At 32.2% G+C, this 22,932-nt stretch overlaps 1 protein-coding gene across 1 annotated transcript in view; it reads left to right on the plus strand.

The window, feature by feature from the left end:
* Window positions 1-434: 434 nt before the first annotated feature.
* Window positions 435-22,932, plus strand: part of LOC106710496 — a 31,178-nt gene continuing 8,680 nt past the window's right edge. The window contains exon 1 of the mRNA XM_045684162.1: window positions 435-674. The gene's annotated coding sequence lies outside the window, so the exon portion shown is untranslated. The remainder of the gene's footprint in view (window positions 675-22,932) is intronic.

Here is a 22,932-nt window from a genome sequence, read left to right on the forward strand (position 1 = left end):
TCTTCCAGACTATGTTCTACTCGTACATTCATGGCAAATTTCAGCGAGATCCATGCAGCCGTTCTAAATATACCTTCAAACAAACATCCATACATCCATCCATCCACATTCGCATTTTTATAATGTTAGTAAGATTCATTTAATCACGCCAACAGCGTACATACTCGTAGTAATCTGATCATGTAGAAATTATTTATTTTCGACCCGAGAGAAATACATAAAAAATTTACCTACATAAGTATTTCTATATACATAACACTTGAACCTTGAAACCGCTACTTGAAAGAAAGTAACTTGTAGATTGTAATAAAAAAAATGCAAAATAATGTCATTGTTCATGTCAATGAATTTTAATTAGTACAGACAGACAAGGCATCTAAAAATGTTAGTGCGGGCACCTCCACCTGCCGCGCTCGGCGAATGTAGAGTCGGATCCAAAGACAGTCAGTCAAGACGCGTCTCTCCCCGGGGTAACACGTGCCCAAAGGTCAAGCCTTCAGGTTAACGCAGGTTAACCGATAGTAGGTTATAGTGCAACGATGAACCATTTTTGTATAAAGGAAAATGTGATTCATTCTGCAGAGGGTTAAAAAAATTTGAGTTCGTTTTTTTTTTGGTGCGGACAAAGTTTAAAAAAAAGGATTTTTTTAGTGATAATAGTGGTCGCAACAAAGGTGAGTTTTTATGTTAAATTAAAGAAGTTGTTTAAAATTTCTAAAACACTAAACGCTAAACTAGACAGAGAACAACTTTGAAATAATTTAAGCTTGCATTTTTCAAGCTTTGTTAAGTTTATATACTTATGGAGTATACATTTACTTGAAGCTTTTTCCTAAATAAAGAAATTTTTAAGAAGCAACGAAATGCACTGAAAATAGACTTATTTAACAAAAACGGAAAATTATTTGAAAGATCAAAAAACATCGGTAATTCATAATCCATTTTTTTTAAATTTTCTAACTGAAAATGCACTTCAATGAAAGGCTTAATGCACTTCTCCGTATTAACTACTTGTATTTAAGTGGGCACCAAGTTTTCGTTTAACACGTATTATTAATATAATTATGTTCAAATTTTTAAACAATCAACGTTTAATTTATATCAAACATCCATTGTTGAATCTTTTATCTATACGTGTATCTTTCTACATGAGTTATTTTGAGAAAATGTACGTCCTAGACATAATATATTCTTTAGTTTATATTTTGACTAGAAATATAGTAACTATTATCATACTTGTTCCGCTTTTAATTTCTTTTTATCGACATTTTGTAACCGTCATGTACCACTGCTTGCAACCATTGTATTAAAACATATTTAACTGTACTATTTCAAGAGAATGACATGTTTAAGACAGTGGAAACCAACTGTGCAACCTTTTGTACATCAACCATCTTATTTATGTTCTTCGACGCTTAATCTTACTAATGGATGGATGGATGGGTGGATGGATGTTTGTAGGTATCTCCGGAAGGGCTCAACGTATCTTGATGAAATTTAGCACAGATGTAGAACATAGTCTGGAAGAACACATAAGCTACTTATCAAGGTTTTTTTAGTTTCGCACAGACGGAGTCGCGGACGACAGCTAGTAATGTTATAAATCTTATTTGTTTACATATTAATATGTCTGCGAGGAAACTTAATGATTGTCATTTGTCAACGTGTGGAAATCTTTAACGATGGAACTAATTTCTCTCCCTATGTTTTCACTCGACGATAATCTCTGTAGGTCAGTGGAACCTCGGCGTAAAAGCGACGAGAAACTTGTGTGCTTTACTGTACGTAGTTAAATTAAATGTCGTGTTATTTAAACAACTAATGCGTTATTAACAAATTACATTTGCACAAGAAATGGAAATTTATTTTACTTTCTCGAACTCGAAATTTAGAAATTATATTTTACTTTATAATAGAATTCATAATAAGTTTTTCCATTAACTAAATTAAACTCTTTCCTACAATGTCACTGTAACATTTTGTTTGTTGCTTTATAATATTAGAACTATGGCTTCTTACAAACTAACAATATTGACAATATGACAATGACATATAGACCGACAAAGTTATCTGACCCGGTGGACATAAGTCAAAAAATTATGGTACCACACTAGCGCCCTCTTGATAATACAGTCAAAATCTGTTATAACGACATCGAAGGGACTACTCATATTGAGTCGTAAAAACCGATAGTTGTAACAACCGGTGACAGGTATTAATAGGAAAGATATGTAATAACATTCAGCCTTTGATTTTGGTCAATTTAACCGGTATGTTGTTCTAAACGATGTCGCTATAAACGGTTTTGACTGTACCAATAAAATTGTAACAAGATTCTTGTCGTATAATACTGTAACTTTCTTATCATATTTTATCTTTTCATTTGTAGGTTTAGCATAATAGACTTATCGACCCAAATAAGTTAGTCGCACTATAACTATATCGAACTTAAGTACAGAATCAAAACAGTTCTTTTGTTAGCAAGTATTGTTTATCTTCCAAGATGGCAGTATGCCAAGTGTCTCGGTCGTTAAAACAATCACATAGTAAAAGAGTCAAGGTCGTAAAGAATCACATACTTTTATACCAGTATTTTTTGTATAAATACACGTTCTTGATCATATGTTCTTGTAGCAAATACAATTGGACAATAGTCTTCCTAATATTATAAATGCGAATGTTTAGATAGGATGGATGGATGGATGTTTGTTAGAAGGTATCTCCGAAACGGCTCAATGTATTATGTTAAAATTTGGCACACATGTAGAAGATAGTCTGGAAGAAAACATAGGCTACTTATTTAGTTTTCTTTTAATTCCGCGACAGCTAGTGTAGAAAAGAGTATCAAACTTAACATTATTAATGGTAACATAGATGTTTTATTGGTAGTATATAACTTAAATTATAAATGCGAAAGGTTATATATTTGGATGGATATTTGTTAGAAGTTATCTCCAGAACGGCTCAACGGATAACGCATTGATGTAGAACATAGTCTGGAAGAACACATGAGTTACAATTTTTTTTTTCAATAGAATCGCATTTGACAGCTAGTATACTATATTTACCAGAGAACTTGTACTTAATCATAGTTACTTATTTGTTAACTATTTAGTGTACGGTTTGACGGTGACTTTGTGTAAATGACTGCACACTGTCGCCAGATTAATGAATGGAAAGTCGCTTCGATATAAGCAAATGCCGCGCGTTGTTGTGAAACTTTTACATACTTGATTTACGATCACTTCAAGTTATCTTACAATGTTATTGATGTTATATACAATACTTACAATGCTTAATTGGTGTATTAGATATCACCAAACTATTACTAACAGTGTTGTTGTTCCCAATTATCGATCACGAACATCAACAACAGTAATCGAAAAACCTGATTTATCCTTTAGAAGTCGAACGATTCATTTTCGTATTCCCTCTCGTAAGAAGTAATTAAATAATCTTCAGATCGATATAAAAATCTTGTTCATTATGTTTAAAACCTACTATCTCTGTTACATGTTCCATTAAAAAAGTAATTAACTAAAAAGATAAAGTTCAAAGTTAATCATAAAACATCAGTCACATCAGTCTGTATCGCGTCAGACCGGTTGCTCGGTGTCGACAACCGCTGACCACGTTGACCACGTTGACCACGTTGACCACCGCAATCGTCGCTGACCACTTTCACTGAGATGAAGAAAGTTGCCAGCAACTGATTAGAGTGTCGCAGAGAAATCCGGAACCATTTGATAAATGATAATAAACATAAAGCCGGTGTCAATTGACGTTTCGTAATATTGACAGTGAAATGTGTGCTCAACGAATATATCGTGTTGTAATGTTTATGTAAAATTCGTTCAAATATTATACATACCAAATTAGCATTATTAAAACTTCAAAGTTTTCCTTTAGCTGCAGTTTTCGAATAAATGAATTATAATAGATATAATTATAGTTTATTTTAAAATTTGTGCAGCGCCATCTATCGGGTGTAAAGTACATCAAAAAAATTCTTATTAGTTTAGACATAATTAGCGATGACCGATGACGATACTAAGGCGATAGTCATATATATTCGTGCTGAGCACAAACATTACTGTCATAAATTAACATTATTTCCTTAATTAAATTGTTAATGTTTCTCGTTAATGTTAACTTTTATTCACCCTTAATGGGATATAACGAATCTAGTTCAAGATTTGCTAGCCATCTCTAAGCTATCAGTTATTACCTAACTTATCGTATCGGTATCGTATCGGTGTCGTGGCGAGTGGTGGTCGCGGTGTCAACGCTCGATGGCGTGCTCACGCTCTCCGCAACACCTGTTTTGTGGCGCACTGGGGCGACTGTTTCCATTCGCAAATCCGTCACGTCATTACTAAAAGCTTTTTTTTTTTTATATTACAAGGTGGCAAACGAGCAACGGCTATCTGAATTCGCCGAAATAGCAAAAAGACCACTACCCATAGACATCTGCAGTTACAGATGCGTTGTCTACCTTTTATCTACGACGGAGCTGTAGTTAGTAGCGGTAGTTAGCAGTTAGAATGGTGACTATTATCAATTCGATCATAATGGACATAGAGCACCAAAGCCAAGCTCTTGCTCTTTCGTATTTTCCAAATGATTTTCATGACTCTTTTTTTATTCTTATTACCAGAATCTTAGTAATGAAATGACTACATTTGGATGAAATAAAAGAACTGTGTTTGATTGCAAAAAATTACCGACGCATTTAGTTATTAATTGGTCACCAACCTACACTAAAACCACTACTTTAGAACATAATTTTAATTACGCCTAACGTAACGTACTTGTTTTGCCGTACCGTATGACAGTGGACACTGAGTAAGCGCGTGGTTCCGCGACTGCCGCGCTCCGCTCCACATCTGGAGCTCGGATTTCTCTCGCAGCTCGCAACGGGTTCGAATCCGATGGTGCTATTGTTGCGGTTTTTTTACACTTCATATTGGATATGTTTGATTTAATGGCCTGCGTAAGTTTTTATTCAATAGTGAAATAAGTATGTAAACACCACTCTTTCGAAGCTGTCTAATTTACTACAATTTTCATATTTTTACTATGAAAGTAAATTCGTAACGCCAGTTGAAAACTTTTTCTAAGATTACTATAATAATTTTTTGCACAAATCAATTCCGATGTCTGACAATGTTGCTATATAAAAATAATAGAACACAGGAAAAATGTCATATATTAAGTTTGTAATTTTAGTAACCTTTTGAAATGGAAAATCAATTTACTATATCCTGATATATAAGATATTAAAATAATTACGTTGTGAGAACATCCGATAAAATTAATTCATAATAATATCATTAAAATGAAATCTAAAAACCGTCATTACTAAGGAAACCTCCAAAAGTAAATAAAAACGTCGTTTGATAAATATTTAATTTATTAAATACATTAATAAACCTTTATAAATAATAAATTATCAACTATTTATATATCATTACTGTAATTAAAATCTCACTTCTTATCTTACTAATATTATAAACTAGCTTTTACCCGCGACTCCGTCCGCGCGGAACAAAAAAAAAAGAAAAAGAAAACTGGGTAAAAATTATCCTATGTCCGTTTCCTGGTTCTAAGCTACCTGCCCACCAATTTTCAGTCAAATCGATTCAGCCGTTCTTGAGTTATAAATGGTGTAACTAACACGACTTTCTTTTATATATATAGATGTGAATGTTTAGATGAATGGATGTTTGTTTGTAGGTATACCCAGAACGACTCAACGGATCTTGAATAAATTTGGTACAGATGTAGAATATAGTCTGGAAGATCACATAGCCTACTTGTTTTTTTTTTTTAATTCCGCGCGGATGAAATCGCGGGCGACAGCTAGTACGAAATATAATAAGAATATTAAAAAAAAAATAGTCGTATTTGCGCTATAAAAATGGAACACTATAATTAATTTCAATAAAAAAAAATAATATTTAAAATATAAATTAGCCTAAAATGTCACTTGAGCAATATTACATTAATTGGCAGTAATGTTTATTTCCTAGGATTTCTCCATTAATAAAAAAGACCTGATTTACTTAAATGTTTTTCTCAAATTAACAAAACGCAGAAATTTTTTCATAATTTAATTTTCCAATTATTTTTATTATCTTTTGTATTTTAAATTAATTCGGGAAATCTAATAACAGGAGGTAGCGTTTATTCGTTGTAATATAACAAACATTGAAACTGATACGAAGCATGAAAATACATAGTACTACAATAAGTAAATACATAATACTTGCTACTACATAGCTTTGAAATTTCCTAGAAATTAATTCCAATCTGGAATAACATATAGGCTACATTTAATGCTAGTAAATACAATAAATTCCCTTGGAATATGTTAGTTATTTTATGTCACGTAGTATCTCAGAAACAAAATAAATGCCTATTCATTTTATTTCACACAGTAGTTGTTGCGGGTAACTTATAGACACAACTTTTACATGAATCTACGCAACAATGTAACAACTAACTTAACATTCAAAACATGAATACTTATTCACATCTTGTAATGTATCATTACAACAATAACAATAAACATAAAAGCGCGGATTTGAGAACATGTGAAACATTTTTATGTACAACATAATATAGTAACGCAAAAGTTACACAAGATTTCCGAATAGCCGTGACTCAATGAATTAGTGTGTGCGGAGAGGTTGGCCGGATGAAAGTGGTTCGGTACTCACCGGCGAAAGTGAAACAGCCCACAACATTCCGGTGTGAACGGACGCCGCAACACCGGTCGGACGACGATCTGACCAACCCATTGATGGATATTCTTTAAAGAAAAAAAATAACTGAACTTGAAAACAACTTGAAATTACAAATTCAAGTTTTTGTACGATAATTTACAAATTGCAAAACATTCAGTATACATCTTACTAATATTATAAATGCGAATGTTTAGATGGATGGATGGATGTTTGGATGAAGATATCACCGGAACGGCTTAACGAATCTTGATGAAATTTGGCATAGATGTAGAACATAATCTGGAAGAATAAATCGGCTACTTATTACTTTTTTTTTTATATTCCGCGCGGACGGAGCGACAGCTAGTTTACAATATAGCATAGTATATATACTTAGCTAGTGATAAAATGAAATTCTAGACACGAACACAGCTTATTATTAAGTAATATTATTGTTGGTTTCCATCGAAGAAGGACATGTTACTCTATTTCGAAGGACATGAGAGGGATGGCTATATTATTGGACAAATGTTTCGGTAGTGGAGGATCATGGTTACAACATGCGATTTAATTTTAACGGCATCAACATATCGAAACAAGGAACAGAAATGCTGCTTTATCTATGGTATTTCACTGACTGTACGGTTTAGTGTCTATGGATTTATTTTCAAAAGTTTCTTTGTTCAAATTGATGATACAAATATGTCTGTGATTACAGACTTATAAAGGTAAAATTGTTTAGATAGGTTCGTTATAATTTCTTACTTTCGTTCAATTTGATTCTTAATATATTCATATCTAATCTAGTTCAGTGCCTTTAAGTATTCAAACATATACTAATATAGTTTATGTAAAACAAATCGTCCCCATTTAAACTAGCTCTATAAAGTATTCAAATACTAGTAAAAACTATCTGTTATGTAATAGGCTACGCGTTGAAATCGTAACAGAAAAAAATAACCACGAATGTATGCAGTTGACTATATTTAGAAACATTGCCCTAGCTGTATAAAATCCGGTTACACCTTTACATAATTTTGTAATCAACTTGTTACAAATTAAATCATTATATCATATATGTAACTTAGATAAATTAACTTAATTTTAATTACCCTTTTTAATTTCGTAAAAAATATTATTTAACACTTACCAGTTTGCAGTATATAACCAAGTTCAAATTTTAACAAAAGAATGAGAGTCTGTTTTAAATAATAGCGGATATTATTTTAAGTCCTTTTAAATGTAGTAAGAATCCTGCTTATTATTTTGATACCCAAAAAGTCACAAATCCAAAAGCTCTTTAAAAAGCGATAGCGTAAGAATTGTTTACCTAAAATATAAGAATTCATACTTTCTATTGACCTTAACTTTTCGTATAAGTGAAATGTACTCACTTAAGTTTATGATAAGTATAATCAAGTATTAAGTATTATAATATATAATAAAGTTAGAGTACCAACAAAATGTAAATAGTATAATCTACATGTACAATCAGTAGTTAGAGCAGTTCGCCTTGGGCCCACGTAAATGTCGGTATGAGCGTAGGCCTTAGCTGTAACTAGTAACGCCTACGATACAAAGTTATGTAATGTAACCAAATTTACAACCGCACATTACTAATAGTTGCCTGCGACTTCGTCTGCGCGGAAAAAAAAAACTAGTAATATATATAGCCTACTTCATCCGATGATAGATAGATACCTAAGAGTGAAAAATTTCAAATCGGTTCAGTAGCTTTGGACCCTATTCAATGCAAAGAAACGTCAAATATTTCCTCTTTATATTATTAGTAAATTAATCTAACAAAAACTGGTTTACATCATTATTTTTGCACTCCAAAATTTAGATTTAAAAGAAATATTTTTAGGAGGTCTGTTACGTTGTCTCTACATTTTATTATTATTTGGAGTTGCAACCTCACTATTACTTTGAAAATGTTGACTTGTAGCATTCTTACTTTTCAGAAATTATATGAAATGAACACTATCGTATACGACACACTCTTACTTTGTCATTCATAAACCGCTATAAAATAATAAATGTTCAAACCACAACACAGCAAAATCTCTCGTTTTCTCTTACGTAGAGAAACTTCAGAGAATAAATGTGCATCCTAGATTTCTAACTTCAACTTAGTTTACAACTTAAAGTAGCTAAGTTGAGTGATATCCTACTAACATAAATGCGAGTGTTTGGATATTTGTTAGAAGGTATCTTCAAAACAGCTCAATGGATCTCGCTGAAATTTGGCATATTGAAATGTGAACATAATCTGGAAGAACACACAGGCCGCTAATTAAGTATTCGTTAAAATTCTACGCAGACAGAGTCGCGGGTTGTATATAGTTATTTTCATAATAATAAGTATGTTTCCGAATTTTATTATTTTATGCGACATTTAAACAACATAAGTATTTTTGAGGAAACATTTCTGTTCTAAAAGTAAAAAAAACAATAATTTAAGATACTTTTGCGTACAATTTTTATTGGATAAACAAATAACAATTATTTTTACATATGAATTAAAATCGAATTTCTATTTTTATACATTACATATAAATTGCATAACATATACTACAATAGTCTTTTATATATCGAATTAAAGTTGAAATTCATTTACTTGTGTAATATTAAAATACGAGTATTAAGCTTAACTACATAATTACGTCAGCTTATTGTTATAAAATTAATTCGCTTTATTTTAATTATACAAGTGTTTTTACTTTCACTTAAAAAATATTTTTATCGTATAACTTATCACTAGTAGCTTTATGGTTAAGAGTAGGACAACCGATCAAGTAGTCATGACTTCGAATCCCGCCATTCAATTATCATCTTGAATCATTTCTATTGCAAAAATCTTATCTTGATTGGAATGGTTAAGATATTATTAAATTCCGAATACTAAGCAATCTTATTTTTTTTTCTTGAATAAAAACATTTTTTGTAACTAAAAAAAAATTTACTGACCAATATAATATCAGTAGATATAGAAAAACAAATCATTTTTTTTTCACATTAATTCTGAACTTTGTTCCTATTCGGTTGTGTACAAAATACACACGAAGACAATGGCACCGTTTACGTGTTACACTTAAGTTACAATTAAGACGAAGTTGTAAGCTGTTTGTGTTATCTAAGTGAATCAAGTTACGAACAATGCATACTTTGCTGTTATTTCTTTAGCTTGTTACATTTTTGTGGTTAAATAACTTTTTGTTGCTTTTAAAAGATAACGAACGATTTTATAGACATATCAGTGTTAATTAACGTTTTTTTAAGTTAATTTTAATTTTTAATATTATGTGCTTACTGTTAATTATTTTTTAATATTGTTAAAAAAATGCTCAAATCATTGACCAAATCAATATGTTTAAAGTCACTTTGGGTAATTTTGAAGCTATTTTTATGAATACTTCACTTTTTTGTAACATTACGTTACTTAAACGTAAACACGTCGGTATAAGACAATGTTGTGTGTTACAGAGACTCATTAGTGACATAACATGCGTCAGACTCGAATCCTGAGTCCGGCCCACAAACCGCATTGTCGCTCATTACTGACAATTCCTATTCGTGCTGGCGAGCGGTTGACAACGTCATTTGCCATCATATTACAATGTGAACGGAATGATAAGTGAATTACAATTGTTTTTACTGTAGAAAAACTTGGACATAATTGTTATCTATATTTTTTTCCTCAAAATTGAAATGTAATCTTGCTTTTTATGTGACAAAGAAGACAGGCGTGAAGTGGAAGCAATTTCGAGTTTCATCTGATGTGTGTGTTTACCGGAGGCCTAATTTTAGTCCACGTTCCCTTCCCACACTTTTCTTATAAGGGGTTAGAGGATTTAGCATAGGAAGGAGAAATATCTTCTTTGCCTCCTCCATTCATTAAAGGTCGGCAACACATCTACAATTGCAAATGCAAATGCAGGGGCTTCGGCATTTCATCGAATTCAGGTAATCGCTTGCTCATTTGCCACCTTATAATAAATAAAATTAAATCAATAATTTTGTCATTCAATCTTATACTTGAGTATAGAGTATCCGTATGTCGTAGAAATAGATTTTCAGGAATAAGTTATATGATAAATACAGTCCTTTGATTAAGCTGCACTGATTGTGACAAACTGAAATGCATCCAGCACCAAATATAATGAAGTAATTTATATACAAATGTACCATGAACATTGAAATCTTTAATAACAAGTATCAATCATGGGAGCTTGATATTTGTAGGCAATTAATATAGGAGCCTCGCCTACAGGCTATAGCCAAGGCTGGTTTAAGGTCAGCGCACACCGGCAATTACAGATTACTAACAATCGTTTTACGGTCATGGTGTTGTTGCGAGAGAGTGCGTGAGTGAGTCTATTGCTAACACGGCCATGGGTTTAAAATCCTTTGAATTTATTCATTTTAGATATGAAGTTTTCTACAAGTCGATCGATTTTTATTTACCTTTAAAATAATCAAAGACTTTGGCATTGCAAGAATAACTAGAATTGGTTATTACTAATCATCTTAGGTTTCACTGCCGAAATATCTCCACAAAGCATACAGTTGTCTCTGTTATCTTAAATAGAAGTAGAGGGATGACGAGATTTTTTCGTACATGTGTTCCATCAGTGAAAACACACTGTATCTTTTTAAATTCAAGATATTGTATATTTTAATAAGTATAGTGAAAAAGGGAATTCCTAAAATGTATACAAAATCCAGCCTCTACTAACAACGTAATATAACGTGCACCGCATTGTAAGAGAGTCCTTTGGTGTTTGAACGCACACGACCGAGGTCGAATTAAGTGCGTAATGTTACACAACTTAAATTACAACGTTGACTTATTTCGTGTGAAAGTTATTGAGTGCGTTAATCGACTTTTGAACAAACAAAAGAGACTTTATTCAGAGAATGTTACCAGGTTCGCGTTAAATTTAATATATCGTGAGTTTTGTATTTTTTATGTTTTTTTTTTTAACTTAATCTTATTATTTAGCCTTTACATTGTACATATTATGAATTTAATCTTACTTAATGATATAAATGCGAAAGTTTAGATGTTTGGACGTTTGTTTGAAGGTATCTCTGGTACGGCTCAACAATCTCGCTGAAATTTGGCATAAATGTAGAACATTGTCTGGAAGAACACATAGTCATCATATTTTTTTTTAATTCCACACGGGCGGAGTCGCGAATTGCAGCTAGTATTTTTTTACTAAATTATAAATATTACATACTATAGTTATTAATATCCTTATATTTGAAAATAAATTAATCTACTACAATAATAAATAATCGTAATTTTACATAATTAATCATAGTTTTATTAAGTATGTCAATTGATGCGCGATATCCGTTTATAAACTAAAATTTCACTTTCGCGCTAAAAGCTTTATGAAATTGGAAAGAAATCTAATTTAGTAAACAGGAAATGAATTATCATAATATATTTTAGCATTTCTTATGAGAAAGCTGTGACCGTGAAATATGGCCGTCTTAATGACACACTCACACACACACACACAGTCTGTGACAGAACTGGTGACATTGAATTATCGATAGTGAAAAGTAATTTTTTTTAAAAAACACGATCGATACTAATTTCACTTTTTTCTTATACTGTAATAAATTTTTAATATGATTATTGACCAACTGTCAAGATTAATAATATTGTATATACAATATATCACTTATATATAAATATGTTTTGTTTGTGGGTTTGTAAATTATATCAAATCATCAATTGTAATCTAAGAGGAAAACATCGTACTGCAACCTGCACATAACTGCGAGTAAATTCAAAGATATTTGTACAGTCAACCCGAACTTTGTCAGGTGTTTGACTAAGGTCTAGTCATCCCTAACTTATGGTAGGCTCCGAGCTCTTCTGGGGGACGTATAATGAGCTGGTTTATCGTTTTTTTTAATAACTGACGTAGTTTTTATTACGACTTCTAAATATTTTTTTCGTAATTTGTTCCAAACGTATGGATTTGTAGGTCGTGGTATACTCCAGAGCATTGATAAGTTTAATATGGTTAGATGCGAGGCCGGAACGTAGTCATACAATTTATTATTGTTATTTGTTCAGCTTCGTTGATGTTCCTCCTTTCATTTAGGTTTGAAGATACACTGCTAGTTTATTGATTTAAATTAAATTTTAAACATTGGTAAGCTAAATGACAACAAACGTTGTTCTTTTGTTTCGTAACTTTAATAGTTTAGTAAGCGTGAATGTACTTTTGACGTCAAGTATGTTTTTTTTTTAATTTAATGGTCTCAATATCTAATCATTACATCATCATCATTAGCTCACTATACGTCTCCACTGATAGGGTCGGTGTCTACCCTAAGTCAGAGGTGACTAGACCATAAACAACTACACTGGCCCAATGCGGGTTGACTTCACACATATAATTGAATTACTTCTCCGATATGTGCAGGTTGGTCCACAATGTTTTCCTTCAACATAAAAACATTGGATGAGTGTACATTATGTATGTAATGAGTGTGTATGTAAATTAAAAACACATTGGTACATAGTGAGATTCGAACCCAGGACCTGCAGATTACATGTCAAGTACTCAACTCCTGAGCCATTTGCCAATGAGAATTAATTGCCATATTAATTGAAATACTAAAATTGAAAGTTCATGTTCGCAGATAAGTAAAGGAAGTACAACATTAAAATACTTTCTTTCCTAATTCGATAAGTAAATTGGTAAAGACATTTATTCGGATCTGTCATGGGAAACGGAAATGTATTTTGTGCAGAAAGTGTGACGACTGACGGAAGCTGACAAAACCACGGCTACTGTCCGCGGATAGTTCTATTGAGACGAAAGTATTTATTAGAGCGGCTCTAAAATGAATTCCGACAAGAACAAGTACTTACCGCAACCGGATTCGCATGCTTAAATAATAAATTTGTTTGTTTATTACGCCTTCATCAATCATTTGCCGCAAAATGCTTTGACGTATTGTACAAAGATTTTGTTTTGCTTCATATAAAAGACATCAACGCGTATTAAGCTTAGTTAAGCTTCATTTGACTATTTATTGTTAGATATAATTAAAGTTGTGTTTTGATTTTCCCGTAAATTTTATTCACCCTTAATTTAGGGTAGACTTGAGCTCTTGGTGGGGATTTGCATTAGCTGACGACAACGATCTAACTATTTTAAATGCGAATGTTAAGATGGATGTTTGTTTGAAGGTATCTCAGGAAAGACTCAACTGATCTTGATGTAATTTGACACAGATGTAGGACATAATCTTGAAGAATACATAGGCTACTTATTAAGTTTTTTTAATGCCGCGCGGACAGAGTCGCGGGCGATAACTAGTGTTTTAATAAATATTGAATTAACATGCATTACTATAAGCAAAGTAAGGTTTAATAAATGGTCCATTCTCTGATTGTATGTTTAACAAACTATATGTTACAAGGCCAATACAAACTGACCTACCCTATGCTAAACTGTACCATTGTTTCAAAGCGAAAGGTTCCTTAGTACAATGCAAATTGATGTGATTTTTTTTTCTGATAGTACAACGGATTGATTCTTTAAAGTGTTCTCACGGGATTGAGTAACGAATACAAAAGTTATTAATGGAAATAGAAACGTGATTGATTACAAGCCCCCCAATTAGCGATACATAACTATTGTTATATACAATGTATTGTATAAAATTTGTTAATAAATAATTATTACCTAGTATCTAATACATACATAATTATCTACTAATAAAATTATAGTCAACGATTAAAAGATTTTATCGCAACATTAAAATATAATTATACATTACGGGTTATGGTGTGTTTTTGCACATTCGATTAAGTACTTAAAGGTCAATGTATTATAAACACTTTCATTGTCGGCGTTAGCAATAAATTTTATAGTAGGAAAGGCGTCAGTGTGAACCTTTATAGTTCGTACATACCACACATAGATCGTTCTTATATACTATTGTTTTTGTTTACAGGTATGTACTGAGTTTGTCTGTCTGCAATAAGCGACAAGGTAACTTCGTATTACTAGTTATGAGTCAGTGCTATGTAATTAAGTCTTTATATATATATATATATATGGATAAACAAATATATTAAACCGAGCTTTTTTAGATCAAGTTATACACTTAGTCATTGCATGAGACATACTAGAACACAAATGTGAGTCATATATATTTTTATTTTAGTATACTGGAGCTCAGTTATACTTACAACGGCATAACAACTTAGACTCTAGGCCATGTGGAATTGTGGTTAAAAGTTGGCTTCTTTATATAAATCTTATGACATTTGTACTTATATTATTTAGGTACACTGTACATAACATTTGAGATTTTCTTTTATTCCTCTAAAATAAAAAATCATAAACTTTATGCCGATAGTAAATTACCAAACATTTGAAAATCATACTCATCTTTTCGTCTACGTGTTTTGATTTAAGTTATCCAAAAAAACATGCGTGATCTTCACCTCGTGTGGATGTAACGTTACGTCACTAGATGTCCGACACGCCGACACAGACGCCGACACACTTTCTCCGACACGATCGATATAGAGAGAGCCGAAACTACGTCATTACAACACGTGGCTTGTAAAGTTATTTAAAACATTAACAATAACAAGAGAATCAAATAAGCTCCATCACGCTCGATAGTTATAACCAAAGCAGAAGATATGATTAATAAAAAACAAAACAGACCCTTCTGTATTTATTTAGTTCACTTCTTGTTTTGCTGAATTACTCAAGGAAGGCGGTATTAAGACCACCCGAAACCGACGTACATGTTATGCGTAGATGTATGAATGTAGAAGAAGCAAGAGATGTGTGTCAGGACCGCATCAAATGGAGGTCCGTGGTCTCTGTCTACCCCTCTGGGTTACGAGCGTGATTTAGGTTGTTGTTTGTTCTTGTTCTCAGAGCAATAATGTATTATGTTTTTTTACTTATAATTATAACTTTAATTTGAAATCAACATATCCAATGTACTCGGATGACGTAAAGACTGTATTTACCTGATTGAGATTTGATGAGATATTAAACCACATTCTGTGGTTCACTTAATGTAATATTTGAATGGTTGTTAAACAATTATATTCAACCATTTGTGGTCACAAGCTCCTGACATTACGTAGTCCAATAAATATGTAATATTATAACATTACAATTGTAGTTACTCAACACACCTGGCGTGGAATGTTGTGAAAATGTTGACCTTTCCATTAACCTTGTACGATATAAATACAAAAGTTAATTTACAGTACACTGAACAGTGCAATTTGTTAGGAACGGAATCTGACATCCCCTAGAAAGCTCTCAGGATGTGTGGACGATATGTTGGCACGTGTGAAGAGAGATCTCTTTTCCGATGAAAACTGGTAAACATCCGATAATAACTCACACTAATTATTTTAATTATACTCATTTGTAATTACTTAATATTATAAAGGCGAATTTTTAGATGGATAGATGTTTGTTACAAGGTATCTAAGGAACAGCTCATCTGATCTTGATGAAATTTAACACGGATGTAGAACATAGCTTGCAAGAGCACAAAGGCTACTTATTATGTTTTTTTTTTTAAGTCCACGCAGACGGAGTGGCGGACGACAGCTAGTAATGTTATAAATCTTTTGTCCTTACTTTACAAGCCTAAATTTAATTTCAACTGGCAGGATGTTTGTAAACAAATCTTCGAAATTAAAGTTCCACTTTCCGGTTACCGATTGATCTGATTTTTTTTATAAACCTTCTGTTAAATAAAATAAAAAGATATAGAAGATGTCATTTGAAAACATATATCTTACTACAAGTTTCCGTTTCTATTTTATCTATTAAAAATTAATTTCGTAACAATTTTTTAATTTTTTGGTTACAAAATATGTTTCGTAATAATTTGCTTATTATTTACACAGGGTGTTTAAAAACATTTCGTTGTGGCGGCGGCGCGGCGCTACTCGCTGGCACCAGACATTGATTGTTCACGTAATAATTTTATTAAAGTGTAAACAAAACGAATGTCAACTTTCTATAAAATTTGTTTAAACTTTCACTTTGCTTCCTTATGAAGTAGTTAAGATGAGTGCAATAAAAAATCTTTACTAAATATCACGTATAAAAACTTAGTGATATTGTAATTACCACAATATACCGCAATTAACGTGCGTTTTCAGTGACGAAACATCAGACATTTAAAACATTATTGTCTCAGTATTTCCATAAAGAAAGAAAAATATTAAATTGTGTTTTTCATATAATTATTTTAGTAGTAAGAGTAGTGAAAAAATTTACTAAATCTAGAAAAAAAGGTTAAACTCAAAAAATCTAATGCTAAATAACTTTTACCCAACTTCATTGTATTTAAATACAACTTAGTGGTCTCGTAACTTGTAATTAGATAAAAACATCGGTCAAGTTGCAAGGCTTGGCCGCTAGAGGTCATTAGAGTTACGTTATAGGGTCACTGACCGCCGACACGAAGCTTTGTCGATTGCTATGGGTTGTTGCTCTATTCACATTTTATTATTTGTAAATAAACTATGAATTTGGGAAAATCGTAATTTCTTACTTAATGTAGAGAATTGTAATTATGACTTAATTTATTATTACATGAAAAAAGTAATTGAAAGAACATTTGTCTTATCTCAAAGAAGATGTGAAACGTTTTACTATAGACCTGAACTAATAGAAGAAGAGATATATATAATTAGAGAGAGATAGAGTTCCTGCGAACTCCAGTTCAAAGATGACAAGTTGTGAAATTATCGAAAACTTATACGTCAACTAAAAATTGCTGGACTCAATTTTAAAAATCAGAAACAGAGTTAAATATCATTTTCTTAATGTTATTATAGCTACAAAGATTGCGGTCAGTATGTACAAAAAAACTTGCTGTTGAAGGCTTGAATTCAGTGCCAATTGCGACCAGTTTGGGCGAAAGTGAACGCCGCTACGAAGGTGAAAAGTGAATTTATAAATCGCCCCCGGCGTGGCGTGGCGAGCTCCAATAAATTTTCCTCTCCCTTTGCTGGATAAATGATTCGTTTTATTATAAATGTAGTTATTGTGAGGAAGAATTGTATGTGATAAGGAGAATTTTCAATATGAATGAGATGAGGTACTGCAGTAGGAGTAGTTCTAAGTAGAGATGTATGGTTTACGTAAAATGGTGACGAACGATATATCGATTTTTTATACAATTTTTAGATTAGACGACAATCAAATAAGTTTTGTACTCATTTTCATACAAAGTAATTACATTTTCGGAGCGATCTGGAAGATCGTTTATGGATTTTAATCGTAAAACCTCTATAAAGAATTTAGTAATATCTAGAGATGCAATAAAACTATTACAACAAGCATTAATAATCGAAGGTATCCGCTTAAAACCGGACCGAACCGGTTTAGTCCCGGTGTCGGCCGGATTTTTTTTCCAAACTAAATCGGTCATTCTTCCTGTCGTTTAACTTTTTTCTTACACATTTCTATCGCTTACCCAAGAATTTAGTTACGTAGTCGTGAGAATTCTCGATTGGAATATTTTGGTTGACTTTAATAATTTATAGTTGACATTCAACTTTAAAATGGATATGTCACCGACAGATCGTGAATGTTGTCCATTTTTAATCTGTCTAGATAAATTTAAAGATTTAGTTATTTGCATATTACGACAGTTGTATATCAAAAGTTTCTTTCAATAGAAAGTAAATTATATTACTAAAACATTGACCACTTCATAGTTTGAAACAGTTTTTAGTCTATAGTAAGACAAAGATCTCTAGAACAAGAATCACATAAATGTCGCAAAAAAGAAAACATAAAAATCTCACAACAATATAATATGTCGATAGACATAATATATTATTTTCCTCTATCTGATGTTCAAGTAAAACTACAATGTAATCGCTGATTCATATCAAATTGCGGAACATATTATAAATGTCTTCCTTATGGAGAGTTGAGGCGATTGTTGCTCAGTTAAGTCACAAGATATTCTTAGATTATGTAGGTCAATTTTTATTTAGTTTTTATCTGTAATTTTTTTTTTAATGTTAGTATTCTTCAAATTAAAACCAGAACTTTGTAAATAAAAAAGTCACTTTAAAATGGAATTTACGCAATGTTATATTTTTTCGTCACAATTTTTTTGGAGATTGTATTATGAAATAAATAAATACTTACTAATATTATAAACTTGAATGCTTGGATGTATGAATAACTGGTTGGATGTTTGTTAGAAGGTATATCTAGAACGGTTCAATGGAATTTGATGAAATTAAGCACAAATGTAGGACATAATCTCGAAAAACACTCTCAGTTTTACATTGACAATTAGTATATAATATAAAGCTAATTATTAGGTAATTTATTTCAAACCTCTAATATATATATTCTGCCTAAGTTAAATTTAAGTTAAACGCTACCACGCGCTTCTATGTTATTTATAAATAACTTGATTTAGCAGCGTGTTCTGCTCCAAAAGCAAACCGGAGTAGACTACATTCCTCATCACTGAAGCGTATCAGCTGCGTACTGTCGATCTGGATTGTTATGCATTTCTTTTAGATTTAAATTTGAAGCCTAATAATTTAAAAAAAAGCCTTTGAAAACAAATTGGGTGGTAGTGTGAAGTGAGTAGTGTAATACTAAAAACGAACTTAGAATCAAACAGTATGCTTTTATATATAACTTCATACTTTTGTGATTTTTCCTAATATACTGTTCGTAAGAAACGGAATTCTTACCACGATTAGACTGTTTGTTGTACGTTTTTAATTCAGTTACACAAGTACAATACAATTCAATCATTAAATTGAGTGAATAACATTTAACAGAAAGGAAACAAATTGCCATTACCGCTGTAGTTTGCATATACTAACATTTATCAAACAAGTGGCATTTAGTTTACATAATATGTCAACATTGCTCTACTAACATTATAAACACGTAATAGAGCTTTGCACAATTGGTCCAAGGTCAAACCTAAAACAACAGCGGTAGACGCCAGCAACATCTGTTAAACGAATGGGCCGACTCGCCCGGTGAAATACCACGACCTTACAGAAGACAGACGTCAAGTGGAAGTAATTCCGCGTTTCGTCTGATGAGTCTGCGTGAGTCCATAATTTAATCCATTTCCCTTTTCCCCCATTTCGTCTAAGGAAACGATGGGAAGGGAAAGTAGATTTGACGGAGGAGGGGACGCATAGGAAAGAGAAATACTCTCTTTCTGTGCGTCTCCTCCGACGATTAAAGGTAAGCAATCTACAATTACAGATGTCTATGGACAGAAGTTGCTTCCTTATTTCGGCGTATTCAAATGGCCGTGTGCGCGCTTGCCACCCTATAATTTTAAAAAAATGTACCACATACATAGTTTCCTATATACAGTCAGTAAAAAGGCAGTATAAGAAAGTAATCGTTGTAAATAAGACAAGAATCTTGCGCAAAATATACAATGAAATAAATATTTTAATCTCTGTACTCTTTGAAATTAATCACAGAGTAGGTAGAGTAGTAGTGGTAGTACAGAGATTTCGAACGAGTTTTTTTTAACCAAAAAACATGTATTTCACTTGAAAATAGTGTACCAGTTACTAAGTACAGTTATAAGACCAAAGTTTTAATAAAACAATAGAAATTCCTTCCAACATCTGATATTTCAATACGTGATGATCAATGAGTAAATGGATCAAAACAATGCAATTGTAGTAACGTTACAAGAGCATTGTACCGCGTACATTGAAGCGTCAACAGAGAGTCGTGTTGCGGTCACTCTAGACCACGCTTCCGACCGCACAATGGACCACACGACACAAACAACATCGTACACAGTAAACAAACTGTCTAATTATCGTCATTGAACTTCAGTTTTCACTGACAACAAAAATAGAGACAATGTTTTTTTCTTTGATACCAACATTAGGTAAAGAAATACTTATGCATTTTGTATCTGAAAGAATACTAGAAATATCTATATATTTAGCAATTAGGTGTAAGTACATTAACAAAGAGTTTTGATTATTTATCTGCAGTAATTTCCAGATCATTGTTAGTCCATGTAACAAACACCTAAAGGATGTTCCCAACTTCCTTTGTTAGGATTGCTTAAGTTCCTTTATCACGCTCCGGTAGTTTTAATTGTTCTTTGGATAACATCTATAAATTGACTAAAGTGTTGAAACAAATGATCTTCATGCCTCGACCTATAGTCAACTTACGCATACTACCTTGAATTTATGGTTTTCATCCATTTGACTTAACTATTATTAAGGAAAACAACGAGAACTAATAACACCCTTGTGCCATTTAGGACTCTGAAAAATTAATCTCAAGAGATGGCGCTAAAATCGTTAAATTTTACATGCACCTAAGATGACCGCTCTGTTCAAACGCATGGATCACTACAAAGGAATGGTAATTAATCATATCTTTACACTACTAATGAATAAATTGTGTATTTCAGTTCTTGTGTCAGCTGAGCAGTGGCTCAGAACAGTATGTAACCTGTAATTTGTCACAGATTACGTAAAAGGGAACGCAATATAGAAAGGGGGCGTGCAGGTGCGAGTGTGAGGCGCGTTCCATTCCTCGCAACGCGTCCGACATAGTCAGCGACGCGACACCGCGGATGTTGAGAGTTGCGCACGCTTATATGTTTCTATTAAAAAAACATCGTCTCTATGACTAGAAGTTTTTGATGCTTTCATTAGAGAAAAACAAAACTTTCATTTGGTCTTATTTTCATGTCACAATTTATTTTCTCCAAAACTTAATGTTATAATTTTTTGCTAAGACAACAATTTGAACATCATTTGATATTATTAGATTGTATGGAATATTTATTGGTTTAGTTATATTTTATCTCATAAATAATAAGTGATAGTAAATAATTATAATACGCAATGCAATTACTGCACGGATTTATATCCAATCTCTTGTGATAGGACTGATTTCAAACACGCGCGTTTGCGTAAACTCAGTGTTGGCGGTCGTTGACCGTAGTAAAGCGCCATCTAGTGATGAGATGCGATACGATGCACTAGTTGAGTTATGCTAGGAATTCGATGGATACTTCTGCGATAATAAGAAAAAATACTCACTGATGATAAAATTATGCGAATCTGAAGACATAAAAGTAAAGTAAAGCGACGTGGCATTGACGTAGCACATAGATACTTAACATATAAGTATAATATTATAATTACTCTCACTTTGAGATAAGTAGTTTCAGTAACAAAAATAATAAACACGAGAGAAACTGCAGAAAACAGCTAGTAATATAAAAATATTTATTTATATTTCCTATACTTAGCATTTGCATTACTTACAGAAACAATTTTAAAAAATGTTGTATGTCTCCCTGTCTGTCCGAAACGGCTGGACCGATAATGAAAGATGTATTTATAGATGTTGCGAACAGAAGAAACATTTTTTTAATTCAGAGCCAGGACGAAGTCGTGGGCAACAACTAGTTATTAATGTAGTGCACCTTTGGGTCATATAAACATGTTTATCAATGAGACGTGACAAAAGTCATACATTAGATAATATTACGTTTATCAGTTGAGTGAACTTTGTTATCCAACAGTGGTTTTCCACTGTCTGTCACTGTCAAACTTGTTTAATGTAATAAATCAAATAAAAAAAAACAATTGACTACGGACATAGAAAGACAAATAAAAAAAAAGGATCAAATAACACTTATTGTCAAAACTAGTTCAGCACTTTAGGCTTCAGGCGGTCTGAATGGAATTGACATACAAAACCAAGTATATACATAGAAAGTAGGCATGAAAAACGTTACCTCCTTTGTCATTCAGTAATGACATAATTTGTAAAAAATTTAAGACCATTTACAGTTATGCCTTGTTTACATTAAGCCAGTACAGCAAGACAGTAGAGCACAAAATCAGCGCTGGCATACAACTGGCTTAATGTAAACCAAACATTTTACTAACATTATAAATGCGAATTTATGGATGTTTGTTAGAAGGTGTCTCTAAAACGGCAACATGGATCTCGCTGAAATTTTTTACATAGAAACAAACATAGCCTGGAATAAAACATAGGCGACTAATTTAGTTTTTTTTTTTTTCTTTATTTAGCGCACACGGAGTCGCGGGCGTCAGCTAATTAATAATATTTTTCTATAGTTATTAAATTATCACTAAACAACTTTGACC

The sequence above is a fragment of the Papilio machaon genome, chromosome 25, assembly GCF_912999745.1.
Source record: "Papilio machaon chromosome 25, ilPapMach1.1, whole genome shotgun sequence".
NCBI classification, from domain to species: Eukaryota; Metazoa; Arthropoda; class Insecta; order Lepidoptera; family Papilionidae; genus Papilio; species Papilio machaon.